The following is a 5,884-nucleotide window of genomic DNA, read 5'->3' as shown; positions in this document are numbered from 1 at the left end:
TTGTGTGGGTAGTTTGGCTCTCTGACTATATACATGGCATAACCTTGAGAAAAGTACATTTCTTTTTTAAAAAAATATTTTATTATTTTTTTGTATATTAGTGTTTTGCCTGCATATATATATATAACTGTATCACTGTTGTGCAGTGCCCTTGAATGTCAGAAGTAGGTGTCAGATCCCCTGGAACTGGAGTTACAGATGGTTGTTAGCTACCATGTGGGTACTGGGATTTGAACTTGGGTCCTCTGCAAGGGCAGCAAGTTCTCTTAACCACTGAGAAGTCTCTGTAGCCCTGAAAACTGCAATTCTTTGGGAGCCTGCATAGGACCATTTTTTTAAAAAAAATGGATTATATTCATTGTGTATAGTAATGGGCTTTATAAAGATATTTTCATACAAGTATATAATATATTTTGACTATGCCCCCCCTTATACCTCACTCCTCTCTCTTTTCTCACTCATCCTCTTCCTGTCCTGTCTAGCTCCATGCCTTATATAAATAAATAGTTTTATTTATATACACATAAAATCCATGATTTATAGATGAGAAAAAACAATGCAATATTTGTTTTTGTGAGTCTGATTAAATTTACTTAATAGGATGATCTCCAGTTGCATCTACTTTCCTGTGAACAGCATAATTTCAAAACCATGAAGAAATCAAACAACGTAATCAGTCAATGGACTCATGAAATGAACAGAGAGTTTTCAAAAGGTGAAGTACAAACAGACTATTTTTACTTTGTCTGAAATCTTCATGGCTACCCACACCTCTGGGTTAGAGAACAAAGGCTTTGTTTTCAGAAGGTCACAGCTGTTTTCATCAAGTGTCCCTAGGTCTCAGCTGCGTGATGGCTCATCCATGGGCTCCTTGATTGGAGCCTGCCAATTGCTGGAACAGCAGTATCTTCTTGTGCCTTCCACCAGACAGGTAGATAGAATGAAAGGAATCCCAGAGCAAATCAAGGTTGTTGTCTTTGGCTCTTCTTTCGTCTAGCTTGTGTTCCCCACAGCCTGACCCAAAGCTTGGCTATTCTTTTAGAGCTCAATGAGAAAAATCCAGAAGGATGGCTTATTATCTAGGCCCTGGGGACCACAGGTAACCCACATGTGCTCACATCCATTACCTTCCTTAAATTTACTGTTGGACTATTTCCTTCAGGTGGTATGACTAAGCAGGTAGGATTTGACCCCAGAACTATTTATTGGTGGTCATCTGTATCTCCATCTGTGTACTTAAACACTTAAAGGTATCTATGAGAGAATAAAATTAACAAAGAATACTTAGAAATGTAGCTCTGTGATAGAGTACTCACCCAACACATGTAAGGCCCTATGAACAATCCCCAGCACTACAAACAAGCAGATAAACAAAGAACCAAAACCAACATAGAAGAAGAAAGAGACAAGAAATTGAAAGAGACTCATTTTGGGGCTCCTACCAGTTGGTTCTTGGATTTCCCAATAAAATATGTAAAAATAAATACACATCTCTTCTTGTACTTAAATAAGCATGAATTGAGACCAAAAAGAATCTTCCTTAAAGCAGCATTTATGAGATGAAAGTATTATTTGCAAAAACAAATGTTATTGCTTGAATATACACCCAACAGTGAGTGAAGAACTGATAGTATTTTTTATTAGTTAGTGGCTGGAAAAAAAGCAAATCTACAACTCCATAGATTCCCAAAGTAAGTTCCTTTTCTCTCTCTTTTTTTGATTTACTTTTTATTGGTTTCTTTTTGAAAACGTTACAGTCTATTTTCATTCTATCCTCCCCTGCCCATCCCTCCCATGCCCCCCCATGACATCCCCCTCTCAAATTCATGTCTTCTTCCTCTGTAATTATTATTCTTCTTAAATTTCAACAGGCCCTCACAATGTCACTCAGGCTGGCCTTGAACTTTTGGCAATCTTCCTGCCATTTCCTCCCAAGTGCTAGTGTTACAAGCACATTCCACAACACCAGGATTTTTGAGGGGCTATGAAAAGAATAGCAATAAGATCATACATAAAAATTGGAAAAACACTAAGAATGGTTGGGGAGATAAAGCAGTGATGCAAGAAAAAACTAGCAGGGATATAACAAGGGTTGCATTGGCTCAATAGCTGAATTAAGATTGAGGGGAAAGTCTGTGAATTTAGTGCACAAATGCTTTGAGGCAATACTGAATGAGAGAAACACTCTCTCTTTGTTAAAAGAATCTCAAGAATGCTGTGAGGAGAAATGAGAGTGGTCGTGAAATAAGGGCCATTCGCCTGGCTCAGCTTTCAGATGGCAATTGCAAGGTGGAGATTGGTGGGATCAGAGACATTTATCCTGTGACTTTGTCCTATATCGTGTTGCCCTATGACTTCAGACACAAAGTCTTAGGACTGCAAGCGCTCAGGACAGGTAGGAGGTGTTATGAACCACACTAGACTAAATGGACATTTTAAGTTCTGAGTCTGATTTTTGCTTATGTGTCATAGAGAAACATACTTTAGTTTGCGGTTTCTATAGTGAGGCCCTTAGAGATAACATATGGAAGGCATCTCTATTTGTGACTGAGTGCTGGCATGTGTGTGTATACATGTAGTAGTGTTGGAGGGCATAAGAACAGTCCATAATGTACTTTTGATTGTTAGTGACTGCATGAGTTTCTTTTTTTGTTGTTGTGATAAAATACCATGAACAAAAGTGACTTATGGAAAAAAGAGTTTATTTTGGCTTATGGTTCCAGAAGGGTAAGTGTCCATCATAGCAGGGAAACATGGCAAGTGACAGGCATGGTGACAGGAGGAGGAAGCCAAGAGCTCACATCTTCAACTGCAAACACAAAGCAGATAAATAGAAGTGGGGTGAGGCTATGAACTCTCAGAGCCGTCCCCAGTGATGTGCCTCCTCCAACAAGGCCACACCCTTAAAGATTCCATGACTGTCTCCAAACAGTGCCACCAGCTGGGGGCAAAGTGTTCAAATATTTGACTGTATGGGGGATATTACTCATTCAAACCACTACAGTCGTTTTGTCTGTTGGAAGGGGCGATGTAAGAAAGAGGAAGGAGGGAGAACTTCTGGCTTTTACTGTATACATAGCAGTGTTTCACAGAACCAGTGGAGAAGGAGGTGGTCTCATCTCCCATAAGATGTGAATACTCAAAGTTTGAATTTAGACAATTTGCAAATATTAACATTCCTGTGTCTGCCTCATCTCTGAGTAAAACACAACTATCTTACCCCAGTTCACGTCTATCTATAAAATATTCGTTTTGTGACTTTTTCCTCCTTAAGAGCTAGTCTTATACTTGGGGAAGACAGGAGAGATAAAAGATGGAGATAGGGAGATGTTTCAGTAAGGCTTTGAAATAATGGAAATTCTAACAGCTAACTTGGGCAAAACAGGAAATAAGACAAGGAAAGTGTGTGAGGAAGCCCACCTGTATTTCAAAGCCTCCAGTGGAGTTTAAGAATATGAGCATCAGACAAGGCTTCACATTTTCCGGTTGGCAAATTCTCAGTCTCTGTCTTACTGTTCAACCATATTTCCTAACATCTAAATTCCTCAGAGGCCCACTCAGCAGTATCCTGAGAATTACAGTAGTGAAAAAAGAGAAAATAAAATAAAATAAAATTGGGACTATTTCTGATTTCTATTCAGAAGCTTCTTGTTTGTGTCTAAGGGAAGCAGCAGATTCATAGCTGGGAATATGTTTATATACAAAACTATTCAGTGTTTATGCTCCATCCCAAAATGTTATGTGTGTTACACTGGTAAGTCATGTGTCGAAAAGTATAGATCTGGGACTAGAGAGATGGCTCAGTGGATAAGACCACTGGCTGCTGTTGCAGAGGACCCACAATCGAGTCTGAGCACCCACGTGACAGATAACAATTGTCCTTAACTCCAGTTTCAAAGGATCCAATGCCTTTTTCTAACCTCCACCAGCATTGCACGACATGGGCACACTTACATACATGTAGGTAACACATTCATACACATAAAAAATAATAAAATGTTAAAAAAAGAAAAATATGGATCTAATCAATCCAACATCAGTCAGGGAAATAAGGCCTCTTATTAGGCTGAGGCATTGGTGGGCTGTTCCTTTTCCTGGTCAAGACCTTGAAGTGTGGCAATTTAAAGTTTAGCTCCGCAACAAGCAGCCCTTTCGCCTTGGAAACCTTTCTCCCTCTCTTCTGTTGCTAGGTCCTCCAGCCCTGTTCGAGCACTGTGCATAATAGCTCTTGCGAGGAAATGACATTTAGAGCTACCTCGATCTGTCAGAATAATGCCAACGTTTGAAAAATCGCATGTTATGTTAGCGAGTCCGTCTCTTCTCCTAGGTTTGATTTTTTTTCGATTTCCTAGCCTGAAAATACAAAAAAAAAAAAATAAAAAAAAAAAAAAAAAAAAAAAAAAAAAAAAAAAAAAAAAAAACAATTTTCAAAGTGACAGTAGCATTCAGGCAATTATTCTTGGTTTAACAGTATTAATTTGTCCATGTTGGAAATAGGTTTTGTAATGGGTAAAATGTAACAGAAATATATCTGTGAATAAAGAAATGTCCTCATCCTATGTACTTTCCCCAAAGCCTTCCTTTATGAGTCAGTTACTGAGGGTGATAAAATATGATTATGTGAGTAGGTAGTTCTGCACCTTTTCTTTCAAGAGCCTGGTGAGTAATAGGTACTTAATGAATAACTGTTAAATGTTGGCATGAATTAATGAGTGCCTGATGAATCAGACCTGCCTCACATTTTATATTGATATATTGAGCTCCAGGTTAACATACAAGTTTTGTGTTTGTTGGAAGAAAAATCTCTTCAAATTATCCTGGAACAATATGAAATTATTATGTGTAGCTTCCGTATTTTTTGAGTCAGGGTTCTCCTGTAGTCCCGCCTGGCCTGGAGCTTGCTATGTAGAGCAGGCTGGCCTCAATCTCACAGAGTTCTACCTGTCTCTGCCTCCCAAGTCCCGTAATTAAAAGCGTAGCTTTAATTTTTAAAAATTGCTTTATTCTGAAAAATATCAAATTTCAAAGTGACAGTAGCATTCAGGCAGTTCTTCTTGGTTTAACGGTATTAATTTGTCCATGTTGGAGATAGATTATAGACTGGGTATGCATGATTAGTCTGATAAACTACAAAGTCTTAACTACAAAGGTGATTCAAAGCTTAAAGCATCACCCAAATTCTACCGATTATATATTTTCATATTATTTTTATTAATTCTTCAGAATTTCATATATGCATACAATGTATTTTTCATCATATTTACTCCTCCCCCCTAAGTCCTCCAAAATTCATGTCCTTTTTTTGAAAAAAAATAATTCTGGAGTAGTTAGGAGTTAGTTAGCTCCTCAGCTACAGCTGGGAGTTTATGAGCCCCTTCCCCCTCCATGCTGGATTACTGAATGGCCTACTGCTTATATTTCATTTTACTTATCCATTTACATTTTAGTTTTCTTATCCACTTTCCTATTGATAGACACATGGATAATTCTTATTTCATCTATTAAAGCAACCTTGAACCTTTGAGTATTTTGTTTGTGGATGTATATTTTTATTTCTCTTGAGTACTATGTAGGAGGAATTGCTGGATTATAGACCGACTATACATTTAATCTGATAAATAACTAGCAGTCGTTTTGCTAAAAAATACAATCTTATAACTACAATATATGAGAGTTCTAAATGTCCATCTTTTTAATCAGAATCTGATGTTGTCAGTCTTTTTAATTTTCACCATATTTATTGATGCATATGGTTCATTGTTCTTTTTAAAAATTGTGTTTCCCTGACAACTAACAATGCTGCCTATTTTTTTTGTACATTTTAGCCATTGATCTATGTTCTGTGAGGGACCTGTGCAAAAGTTACATATATATATATATATAT

The sequence above is a fragment of the Nannospalax galili genome, unplaced genomic scaffold, assembly GCF_000622305.1.
Source record: "Nannospalax galili isolate Female #2095 unplaced genomic scaffold, S.galili_v1.0 scaffold325, whole genome shotgun sequence".
NCBI lineage: Eukaryota > Metazoa > Chordata > Mammalia > Rodentia > Spalacidae > Nannospalax > Nannospalax galili.
The sequence above is the reverse complement of the archived record's forward strand: the minus strand, read 5'-3'. Positions refer to the sequence as shown.